The sequence below is a fragment of the Dermacentor andersoni genome, chromosome 4, assembly GCF_023375885.2.
Source record: "Dermacentor andersoni chromosome 4, qqDerAnde1_hic_scaffold, whole genome shotgun sequence".
NCBI lineage: Eukaryota > Metazoa > Arthropoda > Arachnida > Ixodida > Ixodidae > Dermacentor > Dermacentor andersoni.
The window spans coordinates 223,502,756-223,521,032 of NC_092817.1; the positions used below are offsets into that span (position 1 = coordinate 223,502,756).

Here is an 18,277-nt window from a genome sequence, read left to right on the forward strand (position 1 = left end):
GTGAGAGAAGTATGTTGATATCACGAGCTTAAGCCAATGTGCGATACACAGACAAAACATCTGCTACAACATGATCCACACAACACATACGTAATTAAAGGTGCAAAATGTAGGGGGAAGCTTCAAAATACGCTCTGTAGCACTGCAAAGTATAACATATATTGTATGTGTACAATAAATGTTCAAAAAAACAATGCATCAATGTCCCATTTGTCTTCAAGTTTATTATCAAGTTCAAGTTTACTGAAGATTATTATGAGCATATGTACAACAGGAATCTACTAACACACCCGCAGTTAAGGTGGCTGTTCGAGGTGTGCTGGCTGCCTCAGTGTAAGAAAAAGAAATTGGGCGAATGTTGACACCAGTGCCACTGCTTCTTGCCTCTGACCTGCACGTGCTTCCGCGGCATCTTTGTGCACAAGTGTGCTGGCGTGGCAAACGTAGGAGTCATCCGAGAGAAAGAGTATCGTTTACATGGAGAAGTGGCTGTTCTTATTGCCTGTCGCTTTCCCTCAAATGTTTCCTTGGCGACTAGGGTGACACACCCGCAGTCAAGGTGGCTGTTCGAGGTGTGCTGGCTGTCTAAACGAAAGAAAAAGAAAGAAATTTGATGAATGTCGATACCAGTGCTATTGCTTCTTGCCTCTTACCTGCATTTGCCTCCACGGCCTCTTGGCTTGCGGAGTCTGTATGATGGAGCTGCTGTGGCTAGGCGAAGGCGTTGTCGAACGAAAAAGAAAAGGCCATTCAAATGGGGAATTATAGAAATAAATGCAGTTCTTATGTCTGTTTCTCGCACTGTTCTTGCCTAAAAGTTTTCAAAGACAGTGTCCAGAATACACCAGCACTTTAACTGCTTTTGCTGTTTACCTGCAAGTGTTGCTGTGAGATCCTTAGTATGGCTGCGTGCAGCATTGTAACACTTAGTGGAGGCATTTGACGTGGTAGCCAAAAATATAATCATCCTTGTCTGCATGAATGCTTTAAATTTCTAGATGCAGTGGTAACTATTACTATTGGTGCAAGGCCCCCCACATCTATGCGGCAAGTGCCATAGCTCGAAACTGAATTTTTCCTTTAGTGTTTCACAAGGTGTCTGATATGTCCACATTAGACGTGATCCGTTTCTTATTATTTATCCCAGTATGGAGAGAGCATCATTAAATAGTTTTTTTTTTATTTTTGCATGGCTTGCTTTTTGGTTTGTTTCTGAATTTATCAAACAGCAGTCTCATGATGCTAAAGTGACTCATGATATGACAGTCATCAGCTTTAGTTTTTCAGAAAAACAACGCATTTCCTGACCCATTGTGTGCTATCCCATTACTCGCATAATTTCTCAGAGTATTCTACCTATACTGACTTGCTTGATTTCCGCTAAAGAATCTTGCATCTTCAAATACCATTCTTTCCTTAAAATCATTCGACACTTCTCATAATTTCTGTACCTTGGGCTTCTGATACTCTGCATTCACCATTTTTGCTTGTTTCTGACTAGAAATGTCTTCTTTATATTGAGCTTAAATTTTACCTTTGGAACACATGGAAGGGCTTGCCATTGCATATCTGCATAAAAGGGAAACATGTTTCATGCGAAATCCAATTGAAGATTGATGAATGCAGCTTACAGTGTGATATGACTTAATGATCCATAAAAGTAACTCATCTCACTTGGTAAATTAAAGCGCTTATTAGTGTGATGTACAAGATACGTTACACTAACGTGGTGGCTTCTCTTGCTTATACAGCAAAAGAATCTGTGCGCGAGAAAAAAATTATTTTTGCATACCCCTTGTACACACTGATTAAGGAAAATGAGCTGGAGCTGTCCACATAATCTACTTATTTTACCTGCGAGTATGGTCAACAAAAATGTGTCCCATTTGCTTAGTGGTATTTGAGATTATGTCAGTATTGCATATGTGCCTGTTGTCTAAAATAACCGAATTTTGAAAATGCTCGCAGGGATCTGATGTGCATATCTGCAGTTTATGGATACATGTAAAAGACTCAGCATCAAGTGCAAGTGAACGGACCTACAGGGCCGAAGTCGATCATGCAAATAGATTCGCTGCACAAATTTGTGACCAAAAAAGATATTCCACATGAAATGGCACGCAAGGAAGTGTTGAAAATATTGCACAGTTAATAAAACGCCTACGCTATTAATATGTGGGTTGATACACTCGTTATGCAAAACGGAGGTGAGGCGTGCAGACAGGACACAAGAATAGAGTATTTACAAGCAAACATGCAACACGAGCGCCGCCCACTTCTCTACTCTTGTGTCCTGTCTGCACGCCTCACCTCTGTTTTGCATAATGAATCCTTACCAACTAGCTCAGCTTTCTGTCGTTTTAAGTCTCGATGCACTCGATTTCGTCCGCATTAGGCACTCGCCTCTTGATTACTTCGTGGCACAGAAATACTCGGCATCAGGCTGTTTTTCTGCTGTGGCCTTTGTAAAAGCATGATTGTTCAAAGTGCAACAATTAAACAGATTCTTTGAGTTGCTTGTGGCTTCGCCAGTACAATTCCGGTGCGCTGGTCCACCTGTCCAGCAATTTCCTACTGAAGGGAAACCTGCAAATAAAAACGCCGCTCCGTATGTAGAAAAATGCTCTACTGTGACGCTTCTCAAACGATTGTGATGCCCCACACGAGCTGCCTACTCGCGTGATATTCTCAACAAGGAGATACATTCGTTTACTTACATGTGAAGGTATATGTCTGGGCACTTCGGGGCTTCGGTGGCACAGAAGGCACGAGTGTGCCATAGCGTCCGATGTCGACGCGCGATCGCATGTCAAACCTAAACTGTACGAAACTACTACGCATGCAAAAACCAGATTCGAAACCGAAATTCGCGTCATCCTTTATTAAATGAATGCGTAGTTCGTGATTTACATAAGTCACGGACTTAGTGATCGCTTTCTGTAAACTTAATATTAACCCACCACCTTCATAAAACCTCAGGTATGCGTTTTTAGATGACAAAGCATACGGTGACCTGTACTTGTTTTCAGCTCTTTCAATAGTAATTGCGCTGGCCACATTGACCAGTAGCAACAGGGCGGCGCCCTAGAGGTTCCCACTTTTCCGGCCCAGCTTTTCCTCTAGAGTTGTTCTACTAACTCCATGGTGGTATGCATGGGAATGCCGGTATGTTGTGGATTCGGATTGGCATCGTTCTCGTAGAGACAGGACACCTTGAAGACGCGCTTGGCAAGTACCGTTCCGTCTGTCACAATGATTCATTTTCTACTAAAACAGCACGTGAAAAGCTGTTTTAGCTTTATTATTACGCGAAAACATGTTTTGTTTAACTATGAGAACTTGTTATTGTGCGTACGACTACTTGTTACGTAAAAAGTATCAGCGGGCCGCTAAAGTTGGAGAACAGACGACAAGGTTCGCGCTCGCTTTGAAACAGTTGGTCGTCTGTTCTTGCTTTTCTTCGCTTGGTCATACATCGTGGGTGAGTAAAGATGTAATATGCGTGAATGGCAACATTTTATGAAGATTTTACTTTGAGAACGCGTGATTTGCGTAGCCGTATCCACGTTTTAGCCGAAGCTTCTTACAACACCAGCCAACACGAGCCCGCAGACACATATACCGTCATTCCCATGACGGCACGGTGCCCCGTTAAGAAACTGCCATAGACGGTGGCGCCAGATTACCCTCTAGGTGTTATACTGAGAAACTCTATGCCTGAACCCATAGAGTTTCCCCATAGAGTTTCCTACAAAAATTATTAGAGGGAACTCTGGCGCTGCAGTCGTTGTCCTACCATGGGAATGATGGGAAGTACATGGATTTGTCTGATCTTCGTGCTTGCGGATTCAGACGTTCTTGTGGCTTTGTATATTACGCTATATAAATCTTATTGTCGTATATTTCGGCGCAATGTATATTCTTCGAAGTGCAGAAGACGCCGGGAACGCGTACAATTGCTATTAATTGCAACGATTGAGCTTGTCCAGGTGGCCAAATCGAAACGCGTCAAGCGTCTCAAGGCACTGGCATGGCCGCGATAAATTCATAAAGGCGTTTCATTCGCTTCTCAATACATGCGTCCGTGGCTTAATGGTTTCAATATCAGGCTTCTGTGCTAGAGTCCCTGTGTTCGAATCCTGCCATCGGGCAATTTTAATTATGTCTATTTAATTATTTATTGCGCAACATACTGTTGAAAACATAGAGTTTCTAAATAAAATACCCTAGAGGGAAATGTGGCGCTAGTGTCTACGGGGGTTCTCATGAGCGTTGCCTCAACCTACATGGGAATGATGGGAAGTACAGGCTTCGGATTGACTTCGGTCTTTAGACTAGTGGCGTTTGCTTCTGGCGCAGTAAACAAAGCTATACTCAAATATTATCGCGTAAAATCTAATTCTATTTCTGCAGTATGTTATATAATGTACAACACGCTACATAAACTTTGTATGACTTTGAGATGGAAGCATGGTTTACTATGGTTTGTCACCAGGACACACCAGGGTATGCATACTTGTGCGATTCTGTTCCCAACTTAACGCCAAAGAATAATTATTTATTCATTTTTGCAACAGCAAAACAACCGTGCATGTACTTATTAAAAATACTCATCAAGTATTTCTGGAAATAGAAATGTTGTATTGTGACAAAGCGTTGCGCGCTTGAGCGGAATGCTACAGGTGTCGTCTGCTACGACGCCTGCTCGCTGCAAACGCGAGACTTTTCTCGCAGACGACAGGCACTTGCGAACTCTCTCACTCTTTCGAAAGGTTGCGTCGGCTGTCACGATTGCTGAACGTCTTCAAGTACTTTTAAGCACATCTGCTGCAGTGCTAGCTAGGATGCTAGTGGCCTCCTACGAATGCTTCATCATATTTTATATTGGCGTGTCGCTTCCGAAACATAGCGTGGCTTTGCGGGTACCCATTGTGCGACACTAGACTACAGCTAGGAAGCAGCTATCTTTCCTACCACAAGTACGTTTGTGTTCTCAAAGTCCTAAAACACGCATTTCAATGAGCACATAAGCGAGCACATAATGAAGCCCTCAATAAAATTTGATTGTCAAGCCACTAGAAGTACAACTGTATATGTCTTGTATAAGTAGTGCCTTCTTTGTCCTATTCTGAAGTTTCATATAAAGCACGTAACGCTACAGTGCCAACCTAACACACTTAACAAACCAAGGTCCAAACGCTCAAAAAGTGTTCTTTCAACGTTTACGATGCCGCCGCTTTCTCGTCACGGCTTCGACGCCACACCGCGACACAAGCATCGTCCCAGTCGCTGGCCCAGCGCGCTATCGCCACTCCGAGCAACATAACAAAGGCAGATAGCTTTGTGTTGCACTGTCCCATTGCAGGTTATAGCAACTGCGCTTGGAGCGAAACCAAAACTGCCCAAAAAAAATACTTGTAGATTAGTTCGCCAGTCAATAGAATGCCAATCCGAAGCCTGTACTTCCCATCATTCCCATGATGGTTGAACGATCGCAGCGCCAGATTTGCCTCTAGGTATACTAATATGAAACTCTATGGTTGAAAATGACGAGTTTACAAAGTCACAAAGCCGTTTGTGAAGCCAAAAGGACGAAGTTTAGGCAAATCCATGTACTTCCCATAATTCCCATGCTGGGACAACCGCTCCCCATAGAGTTTCTCACTATAACAAGTAATGTAGTGAGAAACTCTATGCCGCTCCCATGGATCTAGTAACGTTGGCTCCCATTGCAGCTCCTGTAGGATAGATGGATGGATGTTATGAGCGTCCTCTTTGGAACGGGGCGGTGGGTTGCGCCACCAAGCTCTTGCTACTATGCTGCCTAATATCCTACCTAGGTTAACCAATGAAAAAAGAAAAAAAAACACTATGAACTACCCCGTCCAAACTTTCTGATCCCCTATTGCGAATTGTGCTTTTGCACGTCTCCGTCTTTTATCGTTTTCCTACTTTTCTTCCACCAATCCTCCAATCGCCTTTTACTAATGTCTATTGCGGACATATTTGCTTTACCACTGCTCCCGCTGAACCCAAGGGCTTCAAGGAGGCCAGTGGTGCCTAAATCGACCGCTGGGTAGACGTCTTCACATTCTAATAAAATATGCTCCGTCGTTTCCCTAGCTTTTCCGCAGCAAGCACATGCTTCTTCTTCCTTCTTATATCTCGCTTCGAAAAGTAATGAGCTTCCCTTTGAGTTATCATAAATGGTCTCTATCATAAATGGTTTATTTCCTGATTTCGTTTTTTCCTCTTAAGTAGTTACTCATGGCAGTTTCTTTTCCATTGCCGCCACCCATGAGATTAATTCAGCCTGTCTGACTTTCCGCTTGACCTTCCTTGTTGCTGTGTTGCCCACCCCACAGGCCGCATACTTGCTGGTGAGCTTCCTAGTTCTTTTCCTCCGCTGTGAATCAATGTTTTGCCTGTACAGATACCTGAACACTCTCCCAGCCCATTTACTTTCTTCGACATTCCTCAGCCGTTCTTCATATTCAATTTTACTGCGAGCTTCCCTGACTTCAAAACTAGTCTAGCCCATATCCCTCTGCACAGCTTCATTTGTAGTCTTCCCGTGAGCGTCCAATGCGAGGCGACCCACTGACCTTTGGTTCCTGTCGAGTCCTGATTGTACCCCTGATTTAAAGCAAACAACCGCATTTCCAAAAGTAAGTCCTGGAACCATTACCCCTTTCCACATACATCGGAGGACCTCGTACCTATTGTATCCCCATATCGCTCTGTGCTTCATTATGGCTGCATTTCTCTTCCCTTTGACTGTTATGGTTTTTTTCCTGTGTTTCCATATATCCATTGCCTTCGTTTATCCATACACCAAGGTATTTATATTCTGTTACCCGAGGTATTTCTTGGCCCTGTATCTCCACTGTCTGTTTTCATTGAATACCATAACACCTGATTTTCTAACACTAAATTTCAAACCTAAATTGTTGCCTTCCTGTCCACAGATATTAGCCAGACGTTGCAAATCACTTTGCTTGTTAGCGAGCAACACAATGTCATCCGCATAAAATAAACCTGGGAGTTGCTGCTCTATTACTGTACCTGCCTGTTTGTATGAGAGATTAAACCCGATATTACTAGTGTTCCTGTATATGCTCCCGCAGAGAGCAGAGTTGCGCATAACTTTTCCGGCGCTGCTCGCACCGCTATTGGCCGAGCGCGAAAAATGACGTCAAATGATCCGCGCCGCTGCGAAGCCAACTTTACGGGCGCATCGCCGACTCATGCGAACTCGTCGTTTCCGTCAGTGCCATCGCCATTGCAATCAGAAGACCATCGATCGTGCGTTCAGAGGAGCAGCTGCGAGTATGACGGGGTGCAGCGCACCACACTGCACAAACCGCACGGAAGGCGGTAAAGCGCTCTACGCGGTGCCAGTGGAACAAAACTTGTCGTTCAATTAAACATGCTGGAAATCTACGTTGTGCTTTGGTGAATGCTGTTTCCTGTGGGCGGGAGTGGAGTGAATACACTGTTGAATGACGTAAAATTTCCTTGCCTCTGATGCGATAGGTCACAAAGCTTTGTAACCTGGCTTTTTGGCCAAAGCCTCCTTCAGTGATTTCACTGACTTGATACAGTGTCTTAAACTACTGGCTCTTCTCTGAGTGGTGAGAGATCAAGAAAAATGTGTTGTCATATTACAGTCTGCACTGTGTGAATAATTACTCTGCAAGTTTGCCATCTGGATGTGATTAGTGCAATAAAAATAACCTGTTACTCGTAATAGCTTGTTGCTTTTCCAGTTTCTTTGAATTCTGCCCCCAAGGTTCCAAGAACCAGCACACTTGGCCTGCTGCCAGCAGCCGTTCATGCATTCCCTTGTATGAAATAAATTTGATCTATAAGCTCTTGCATATTGAATATTTTTCTACTGGCAGATTTACTGCTACTAAATAGCTGATTAGTCTGTGGTATGAATAAATCGTAAAAGTAAGCTTTGCTTAAAATGTGCGCATGTGAACATTTGAAATGCGCTTAAATCTCTGTCTGCAGCGCATGTATCGAAAACGTGCAGCTGTTGTGAACGATGGTTAGTGATAAATGACGTTCTGTTAACGGTCACTGACATAACTGCAGGCACGATAGCTCTCTTGGCGACGGTCATTAATCGGCTGGTTCCGGCAGCCAAAATGCGCTAAGTGTCCACCTTACGTGTGTGAAGTTTTCTTTAAACACTCTTTAAAACATTTCTCGCTTTCTGATCATGATATCATCACCATCATCATCAGCCTAGTTACGCCCACTGCAGGGCAAAGGCCTCTCCCATACTTCTCCAACTACCCCGGTCATGTACTAATTGTGGCCATGTTGTCCCTGCAAACGTCTTAATGTCATCCGCCCACCTAACTTTCTGCCGCCCCCTGCTACGCTTCCCTTCCCTTGGAATCCAGTCCGTAACCCTTAATGACCATCGGTTATCTTCCCTCCTCATTACATGTCCGGCCCATGCCCATTTCTTTTTCTTGATTTCAACTAAGATGTCATTTACCCGCGTTTGTTCCCTCACCCAATCTGCTCTTTTCTTATCCCTTAACGTTACACCTATCATTCTTCTTTCCATAGCTCGTTGCGTCGTCCTCAATTTCAGCAGAACCCTTTTCGTAGGCCTCCAGCTTTCTGCCCCGTAGGTGAGTACTGGTAAGACACAGCTGTTATACACTTTCCTCTTGAGGGATAGTGGCAACCTGCTGTTCATGATTTGAGAATGCCTGCCAAACGCACCCCAGCCCATTCTTATTCTTCTGGTTATTTCAGCCTCATGATCCGGATCCGTGGTCACTACCTGCCCTAAGTAGATGTATTCCCTTACCACTTCCAGTGCCTCGCTACCTATCGTAAACTGCTGTTCTCTTCCGAGACTGTTAAACATTACTTTAGTTTTCTGTAGATTAATTTTCAGACCCACCCTTCTGCTTTGCCTCTCCAGGTCAGTGAGCATGCATTGCAATTGGTCTCCTGAGTTACTAAGCAAGGCAATATCATCAGCGAATCGCAAGTTGCTAAGGTATTCTCCATCAACTTTTATCCCCAATTCTTCTTACTCCAGGTCTCTGAATACCTCCTGTAAACATGCTGTGAATAGCATTGGAGATATCGTATCTCCCTGTCTGACGCCTTTCTTTATTGGGATTTTGTTGCTTTCTTTGTGGAGGATTACGGTGGCTGTGGAACCGCTATAGATAGCTTCCAGTATCTTTACATATGGCTCATCTACAGCCTGATTCCGTAGTGCCTCCATGACTGCTGAGGTTTCGACTGAATCAAATGCTTTTTCGTAATCAATGAAGGCTATATATAAGGGTTGGTTATATTCCGCACATTTCTCTATCACCTGGTTGATAGTGTGAATATGGTCTATTGTTGAGTAGCCTTTACGGAATCCTGCCTGGTCCTTTGGTTGACAGAAGTCTAAGGTATTCCTGATTCTATTTGCGATTACCTTAGTAAATACTTTGTAGGCAACGGACAGTAAGCTGATCGGTCTATAATTTTTCAAGTCTTTGGCGTCCCCTTTCTTATGGATTAGGAATATGTTAGCGTTCTTCCAAGATTCCGGTACGTTCGAGGTCATGAGGCATTGTGTATTGTTAAGAATGGCCATACGGGGTGGCAACGTGCCAGCTTTCAGCCCGTTGCACGCGTTCCAAGCCCACCAGTCGAAGCGCCCTTCCGAGAGCTGCGGTCGGCAGGCAGCCGCGTGGCGCACGATCAACTCCGGAAATTGGTACTTGGCCGCACCACCCGAGACGGAGCACGGTTCTACGAAGCCCTCGGTCGTCGACTCCGGAGCCTTTGTGTGTATGGGTTCGCACCTGTGTGTTTGCGTGTGTGTGGGCGTAAACGATAGTGTGGGGCGGCGGCAAGTTTACAATGCTTGGACGAACCTTCCCGACCATTCCTGCTCCGATCCACCTCATCCTCCAAGCCGGCACACCTCACCCTCCATTCCTGCTCCGTCCTCGTCCGAACGATGACGTCCAACTATGACGTCAAGCGGAGAGCTTATAAGCAGCGTTTGCCGGCTGCTAGGGAGTGCTCGTGTCATGATCGTTGTCGGGAGCTGAGTGCTCTGTCATACTGGAAATGTACTAGTGAGCTGTGTGCTCGTAAACTGTTTGCTGTATGTTAGTCTTGCGGGCTCCATATGGGAGTCGCGCTAGTCTGCCAATGTATCTTGCTTAAACTGTTAATATGTAAATAAATCCGGTTCACCGAGTTCCTGTCTACGACCTTCATCTCCTTCAAATGGTGGCAGCGGCGAGATAGTCCGACGACTCCTACATCTGGTCGACAGCGGTAGGACCGTCCGACGAATCTTACAGTATATAGGGCGGCCAACCTTTCTAGGACAGTGTTCCCACCATCCTTCAACAAATCTGCTGTTACCTGATCCTCCCCAGCTGCCTTCCCCCTTTGCATAGCTCCCAAGGCGTTCTTTACCTCTTCCGGTGTTACTTGTGGGACCTCAAGTTCCTCTAGACTATTCTCTCTCACCTTATCGTCGTGGGTGTTACTGGTACTGTATAAATCTCTACAAAACTCTTCAGCCACTTGAACTATCTCACCCATATTAGTAACGATATTGCCGGCTTTGTCTCTTAACGCACACATCTGATTCTTGCCTATTCCTAGTTTCTTCTTTACTGCTTTTAGGCTTCCTCCGTTCCTGAGAGCCTGTTCAATTCTATCCATATTATAGTTCCTTATGTCCGCTGTCTTACGCTTGTTGATTAACTTAGAAAGTTCTGCCAGTTCTATTCTAGCTGTAGGGTTAGAGGCTTTCATACATTGGCGTTTCTTGATCAGATCTTTCATCTCCTGCGATAGCTTACTGGTTTCCTGTTTAACGGCGTTACCACCGACTTCTATAGCGCACTTCTTAATGATGGCCATAAGATTGTCGTTCATTGCTTCAACACTATGGTCCTCTTCCTGGGTTAAAGCCGAATACCTGTTCTGTAGCTTGATCCGGAATTCCTCTAGTTTCCCTCTTACCGCTAACTCATTGATTGGTTTCTTATGTACCAGTTTCTTCCGTTCCCACCTCAAGTCAAGGTTAATTCGAGTTCTTACCATCCTATGGTCACTGCAGCGCACCTTGCCGAGCACGTCTACATCTTGTATGATGCCAGGGTTCGCGCAGAGTATAAAGTCGATTTCATTTCTAGTCTCACCATTCGGGCTCCTCCACGTCCACTTTCGGCTAACCCGCTTGCGGAAAAAGGTATTCATTATCCGTATATTATTCTGTTCTGCAAACTCTACCAATAACTTTCCTCTGCTATTCCTAGAGCCTATGCCATATTCCCCCACTGACTCGTCTCCGGCCTGCTTCTTGCCTACCCTAGCTGGCATTGAAATCGCCCATCAGTATACTGTATTTTGTTTTGACTTTACCCATCGCCGATTCCACGTCTTCATAGAAGCTTTCGACTTCCTGGTCATCATGACAAGATGTAGGGGCGTAGACCTGTACAACCTTCATTTTGTACCTCTTATTTAGTTTCACAACAAGACATGCCACCCTCTCGTTAATGCTATAGAATTCCTGTATGTTACCAGCTATGTTCTTATTAATCAGGAATCCGACTCCTAGTTCTCGTCTCTCTGCTAAGCCCCGGTAGCACAATACGTGCCCGCTTTTTAGCACTGTATATGCTTCTTTTGGCCTCCTAACTTCACTGAGCCCTATTATATCCCATTTACTGCCCTCTAATTCCTCCAATAGCACTGCTAGACTCGCCTCACTAGATAACGTTCTAGCGTTAAACGTTGCCAGGTTCATATTCCAATGGCGGCCTGGCCTGACATCATGATAAGACAACTTCATATGCATGCTGAAAATCATTGCACCGCTTTTTGTGGCAACGTACTGCGCGTTTGCGAGCGAACTTCGGAGCTGTTCGAGCCACGGGAGTATTTTATTTTCGGGAATCGAAGGCGGTCCTACCCCCTATTTGTACGTTTGTGTGTGTTTTTGTATATGCGTGTTTACATAGGTACATACAAAGTTTCGGTTGGTGGGAAGCCCACCCCCTCCGGCTGCACGAATGACTCGTTCGAGCGTAGCCTGTATTAAGAAGTGCCCTTTGCTAAGCGCCTGCGAACAATTGGCGCTTGTAGCTCGCAACCACTAGAGAAAAAGGCGGAACACCGCGCGGCATTTGGCTCCTGCGCGCGCGAGGAGTGGCTTCGCTGCAGAGCTGGAGCACGACGGCGGACCTATGCGCAACTCTGCTCCCGCAGGGAGCATATACAGGAACACTAGATATTACTTCCTTCTAGCGCCCTCTCCATCCTCACCATGTACATCATAAACAGCAGCGGGGATAAAGGGCACCCCTGCCTCAGTCCCTTGTTGATATGAACTTTCTCCGCGCTCCTCATCCCATCCCATTCAACGCAAACGGTATTTTCTAGGTAAATCTCTCTCAAAAGCTGTAGACTATCGTTACCTAAGCCTTCCCCTTCCAGAATATCCCACAAAATGTTGCGGTCTACGTTGTCGTAGGCTCCTGTAATGTCCAAAAAGGCCACATACAACGGTCTGCTTTCTGCTTTTGATATTTCAATACACTGAGTAAGAACAAACAAGTTATCATCCGAACGCTTACCTATTCTAAAGCAATTCTGAAGCTCTCCCAAAATGCCATTATTCTCTACCCATGCTTGAAGCTTTAATTTGCCTGCATTGCTAGCCTGTATATCACCGATGTAATGGACGCAGCCTGTATATCACCGACGTAGACACTAGCGCCAGAGTTCCCTCTAGTAACTTTAAAATTCAAACAGCGCTAAACGACAGGACCAGAATGAGGAGGAGACAAACACGGCGCTGAAAACCGATCAGCGCCGTGTTTGTCTCCTCCTCATTCTGGTCCTGTCGTTTAGCGCTGTTTGAATTTTAAAGTTACCATGCAACACCAACTCGCCCAATCCGCTGCCCTTCTCCCTCTAATAATTCTTGTAGGAAACTATGCCGGAACCCACTACCCATATTCTTAAGCACTGTAACCGGTCCCAAGAGACCAATTAGTCCCAATTACTAGAGGGAACTCTGGCGCTAGTGTCTACGGGAGCTGCAATGGGCGCGGTTGTCCCAGCACGGGAATTATGGGAAGTACATGGATTTGCCTAAACTTCGTCCTTTTGGCTTCAAACGGCATTGTGACTTTGTTAACTCGTCATTTTCAACAGTATATTGCGGAATAAATAATTAAATAAACCTCATTAAAATTGCCCGACGGCAGGATTCGAACACACCCACGAAACACAGAACCTCTTAAAAACTTCTTGAAACGGCTACAAACGGCTATAGACGTCTTGGTCTATGATAAGACTGAAAATAGAATTTCTTCTAAACATAACCTCAGCACTTGAATATGCTAGTATATATTCTATCTGCGGCAAAACCCACTACTGGTGCCACTAGAGTCTGTTTTGGTAAACACATTCAGAATGTCTAACTCAAGAACTTTTCTAGATCTTTTTGTCTAAAAGTGCATAAAATGCCAAACGACGTGCGGTTACCGTCGGCCGTCGGCGTTAGCGAATAAAAGACGCCACAGACAAATCGAACTCGTTGGAAGCAACATAAGTTAATTGGCTTTGATATTAAATAATTTCACACCAGAACTTCAACAATCAAGGGCGTGTTATTGTTTTCCATACGGGGCGCGCACACGACGCCTGGAAGCCATTCTATGCTCGCGCAGCAGCGAAACGCCGGCGTTGCACAGCGGTGTCACAGAGCCACCGCGCTGCGATCACTTCGGCGACACAATCCAAATTTGTCGGACATCTCATTCTGTGCTGGAGACACTGGGAGGCAGGAAGTTTGAAAAAACGGCCATTGCCGCCCGCAATGTCTCGGTCGTGGGCTGGTCGTGGGTTCGTTATTCCAGTTGTGCGTCATTATAAGCCGTTCTGTACATTTATACTAGATATTAATTGGAGTCATTTAGCTGTGCTGATGCTGTTTGCCGTGTGATTTGCATCAGTTCTTCGTGACATCGGCTGTATTGCGTGTTTTCGCCGACGGCTTACTACCACAATGGCGGGATTTCGTTCGCCGCCTTCGTGTCTCGGTGCGTCTTTGTACGTCGCACGTTCGGATAACACTTTTTCCGGTAAGTGAAATACATAGCACTTCGTTTTTCGTCAACAATGTGAATATTTTTAGGTGTTACCCGTGACAGTTCTTGATATATGGGCTCTTCTGCCCTGCGAGTTTTCGTCATTACTTTTATACGAGGGTCTGCTTGTGTTCAGCCGTTCTAAAGCCCCTTTAAGCCGTTCAGCACTACCGCGCTCCATGACTTCCGCAACACCACTCAGAACTTTGCCCTGCTTGTTAGTCTTTGTGGTTAACGTAGCACGAACCAACCGAAAGGAGTGCATTCGAAGAATGGCTGTAATGCTGAACCAGACTGAACTCGCCCTATTTTGTGTCCTTTTGTTCTTGCGTGTGCGCGCGTGTGTGTCAGTGACTGTGCAGTTTGTAGCGTTCCCACTTTATAGCAAAACAAAAATATAACTGCAATGTTTACTTCATCTATACAATTCCAAATTAAATCGTCTGCTGATGTACAAATTTCACTTGTGTTTTGTTCTAAATAAGCAGCAAAACCTTTAACCTAGTAGGTGCTTCATCTGGGAGTGAAAACACGACAACTTGGCATTTATTATTGAATGACTGTGACTGGGTCACCTTAGTTGTAATTGCAAATCTGCCTTTCAACTGACTTGATGCTATCTTATTTTGTTTCTTTCACTCTATAGACGGCTGGACATCCTTATTGTACCTTGGCGCTAGCTGGATGACGGGACCTCATCATGATCAGCGTAAGCCAATGTACTGTACCCTCTCTGGTCCTCCCAGTGCTTTTTATATGGGTTAAGGCCAGGGAGTGCTTCGTGGTAAAATAGCTAGTTGGTGTCTCACAAACGGGCATTTTTTTGCACTGGTCCATTATAAGCTGCCGCTATTATAACCAATTTCTCAGTGCCAGTGTACATACACAGTTCTACTAACAATTAGTTTCCCTAAGCCTTACAAAATGTACCTGTAGGTAGTCATTGCTATGTAAGAACTCAAAAATTAACTCTGCTGTGTCATACAAGTATACCATACATGAGTAAAAATTTGCTACAACAGTGTACATTACACCTTGCTTCCCTAATGCACAAATGTATTCAAGCCAGTATTTGATTAGTTTGGTATTCTAAATGTTTTCTGTGTGATTTAGTTTCTTTACAGGAATTTACCGTACAGCATCAGCAAGCAGTCTAAATTAAGATTTATGTGTTCTGTAAAAGGTGCGCTTTGCCGCTAGAATTGATCAAACATGGGCCGAGGCTTCCATACAAGGACAAACTTCAATTTCGCTCTACCACCATCAGCACTTGGCTGGTGCTTGCAAAATGAATCATCAGGTAGCTTGTGCCGGACTGTTTTTTAACCTTATTGTGAGGAGATCACAAAGTGATGTGTGGAGGCGCCTGCGTCTGAGATGTAGATTGCGCTGCAACATATGTGCATGTAGAACAGGCATGATGCTGAGGGTTCCAGCAGTTTGCTGAGGTGCTTTTAAAATTTTTTCATAACTGCAATTTTACCTGTGCTGTTTTTTATCACCTATTTCAATAATATCATTGGAGGTGTTATCAGAATTTAGCAATCTATTTGCCCTAGCCCATTAGCCTGCCACATTTGCCTTTTCACTAGGTGGGAAATTATTCAGCATGGACCATTACTTGAATACACCTTTTTGTGTGCAGTGGCTTCTCAATTGCGAGTCAACATAGATTCTCAGAATTACCTGAGGCTATAGATGCACTGATGAATTTGCTACCTATATGAATCACTTTGCACTTTCTTGCGCAAACAGCATGTTAACACTTCCAAGACAGTGGGCAATGTTATCGTTTGATCACATCGTGAGATACTTTCAATTTTGCATGACGCATCATCCAAGGTGTTGCATCATTTGTGTGAGGTATTGCCCTAAACCAATTAGGGTCACATGAAAATATATCAACAAAAGTGATTGATCCAGCTAGGAGTGTTGCTTTGGAACACTACTTTATCACGAGTCCTCCTTTGCATGCTACCTGCTTACTCTGTACTGTGTCGTGTTTAAGTTTGAAAAGAAGGCAACAGCTAGGCAGTGCAAAATGTCAAACTTGCTTTTAGTTTAACAATATAAAATGCTATTTAACTTTTTAATTAAGTTAGTACATCATTTACCTGCAGAGTGAATTACTGTTTTAAGCTGATTATATTTTGCAGGAAGCTTCTCAGACTTGTTTGACAGGTTGGTAAGTGGCTTTTTAGCCACAAAACACTATATAATAATTTAAAGGCTGACTCTGCTATGCAACTTAATGACTATATGGCAGGAACAAGGTCTCCAAGTTGTGGCGCTGGCTAACACTCCCAGGGTTCTACTAGAACACATAAATACCCAAGAAAGTGGATGGGAAAACGACGCCACTGTAGCTCAATTGGTAGAGCATAGCACGCGAAATGCGAGGTTGTGGATTCGGTTACCACCTGCTGCAAGGTGTTCTTTCATCCACTTTAATTTCCATTAATTTATCGTTTATTTCATTTATTAAGCACAAGTAATTTCCCCTATCTTGTCCTTGGTGTCAGTGTTTGTTGGCTTCTTATGATAGGAAATGTACTAGTAATTTTAACATCATCGCATACATACCTTAAGATACCCATAATATAAGAGAAAGGAGTGCTTAAATTTATTTTTAATGTGAGGAAACTTCTTACTTAGCACATATTACTAATTGAAGTGCCAATTTCAATATTCCCATTTCCTCCCTCGCCTTCTTTTTCCTCTTCAGTGCAGGTATTGCTTGCCTATGTCTACAAGAACCGTCACGCGTGGCCTGTAACAGCAAGCTTTTGTGGGCAGCAAGTGCTCTCCTATGAAGGCTGGCCTACTCTGGCAGCGGCGGCAAATCATCTTCAAGATTTATCCATAATCACCTTTGCTGCTATTTGTCACTCTTGTTGATTACACTTTCTGCGTCTTTTCTAATTTATTAGGTAATAAAGTATGAGTATGTGACATGGTGTGAAGTTGATGTCTTGCTGCATTTTCGCTTGCAATCATCTTTTATGCATGAAAAGCTCATCGTACAGTTTATGAAAAAAAATAACAGCACATTATGATTTATCTTTCAGTACTGGTAACATGCAACGTACAAGGAATTCACTAATGGATGATATGCCGAAGAACTGGCCATTATTTCTGTGTGATGCTGTGCAAGCATGTGGCGTTACTTACAAGAGGCACCCACAAAGTAAGTTACAATTTACTTTTAAATGAAGCATGGACATCAGAAAATATATATTTATATTGCTTGTTAGTGGTTTGCAGAGTATTTTTCCAGATGTGTACTATCCTTTATTTCTTTACTCATTGCAGCACAGTGTTCTGTTTCGTATACTGGTGTAATGCTATTGTGCCCCCTGTAGCTGAAACCAGGATGTAATTTTTGCCTGAACTGCAGCATCACTGACAATTTTTCTTTGCTAGAAGCTATTTCAATTTGGTGGAGACCCAGCAGGGCGAAGTTTTGTCAATAATGACATGCTTCACGCAGAGATGTTCTTGTTTAGGTCAATGGGTGAACATTGGAATATCATCATACAATACAGATCTTGTTTTATTTGCAAAATAATTCTGACAGGCGGCATTCAATTGATTGGTCTAATTAAAAAGCACTAATTGACCAATGAGGTTCTACTACACTATTCCCATGGTTCACATCTGGAAAAACTACCTGTGCATCACTCTATCCGACAATATAAACTTTTTTTTTCTGATGTCCATGCCTCGTTTAAAATAAATTGTAACTGTGGGCAAACGTCGTGTTACTGTAACAGCTCCTGCAAAAATTTGAGGGAATGTCTAATAAAAGTCTTCAGTTGTTCTCGTCCAGCTGTCCATTAGCCAACTTTTAGCGTAACGTTAGCAGGGCTTACTGAAGTACTTCTAGACGTCCATGGCTACAAAATGTCTTGATCAAGACAGCTACTAGGCTTTTGAATTAGCCGTTCAAGACATCTTTTAGACATCAAATAGCTGCTTGCGTGTTTCGTGGGCAGGGACTCTAGCACAGAAGCCTGATATTGAAACCATTAAGCCACGGACGCATTTTTTTTTCTTTATTTCCAGACAATCAACAAATACATCAATACGTACTGCTCCCACCATCTGACAATATT

The 18,277-nt window shown here is 43.9% G+C and overlaps 2 long non-coding RNA genes across 2 annotated transcripts; one reads left to right on the forward strand and one right to left on the reverse strand.

The window, feature by feature from the left end:
- Positions 1 to 256: 256 nt before the first annotated feature.
- LOC140217221 (uncharacterized) lies at positions 257 to 2,840 on the reverse strand. The gene is made up of 4 exons (XR_011893751.1): positions 2,718 to 2,840; positions 2,404 to 2,586; positions 654 to 1,569; positions 257 to 585 (listed from the first exon to the last, which is right to left on the reverse strand). It is a non-coding gene; the product is annotated as an uncharacterized lncRNA (long non-coding RNA).
- An 11,045-nt stretch (positions 2,841 to 13,885) lies between these two features.
- LOC140217222 (uncharacterized) lies at positions 13,886 to 17,114 on the forward strand. Its single transcript, XR_011893752.1, has 2 exons — positions 13,886 to 14,156; positions 14,809 to 17,114. It is a non-coding gene; the product is annotated as an uncharacterized lncRNA (long non-coding RNA).
- Positions 17,115 to 18,277: the final 1,163 nt, after the last annotated feature.